The sequence below is a fragment of the Limulus polyphemus genome, unplaced genomic scaffold (genome assembly GCF_000517525.1).
Source record: "Limulus polyphemus unplaced genomic scaffold, Limulus_polyphemus-2.1.2 Scaffold14848, whole genome shotgun sequence".
Taxonomy (NCBI): Eukaryota; Metazoa; Arthropoda; class Merostomata; order Xiphosura; family Limulidae; genus Limulus; species Limulus polyphemus.
The window spans coordinates 3090-4070 of NW_013680458.1; positions in this window are offsets into that span (position 1 = coordinate 3090).

Consider the following 981-nt stretch of genomic DNA (forward strand, 5'->3'; position numbering starts at 1 on the left):
ATTTATAACCACCATACTCATCTTTAGCCTTACTTGGTACAACTACTCCATAAACATATAGGTGTAACTATAGTTACCGAATTTATAACCTTCCTACTCATCTTTAGCCTTACTTGGTACAACTACTCCACGAACACCTAGGTGTAATTCTAGTTACCGAATTTATAACCTCCATACTCCTCTTTAGCGTTATTTGGTACAACAACTCCACGAACACCTAGGTGATACTCTAGTAACCGAATTTATAACCACCATACTCATCTTTAGCCTTACTTGGTACAACTACTCCATAAATACCTAGGTATAATTATAGTTATCGAATTTATAACCACCATACTCATCTTTAGCGTTATTTGGTACAACAACTCCACGAACACCTATGTGTAACTCTAGTTACAGAATTTATAATCATCATACTCATCTTTAACGTTATTTGGTACAACAACTCCACGAACTCCTAGGGGTAACTCTAGTTACCGAATATATAACCACCATACTCATCTTTAGCCTTACTTGGTACAACTACTCCACGAACAGCTAGGGGTAATTCTAGTTACCGAATTTATAACCTCCATACTCCTCTTTAGCGTTATTTGGTACAACAACTCCACGAACACCTAGGTGTAACTCTTGTTACGGAATTTATAACCACCATACTCATATTTAGCCTTACTTGGTACAACTACTCCATAAATACCTAGGTATAACTATAATTATCGAATTTATAACCACCATACTCATCTTTAGCCTTACTTGGTACAACTACTCCATAAATACCTAGGTGTAACTATAGTTACAGAATTTATAACCACCATACTCATCTTTAGCCTTACTTGGTATAACTACTCTAAAAACACCTAGGTGTAACTATAGTTACCGAATTTATAATCATCATACTCACCTTTAGCATTACTTGGTACAACTTCTCGATAAATACCTAGGTGTAACTATAGTTACCGAATTTATAACCACCATACTCAT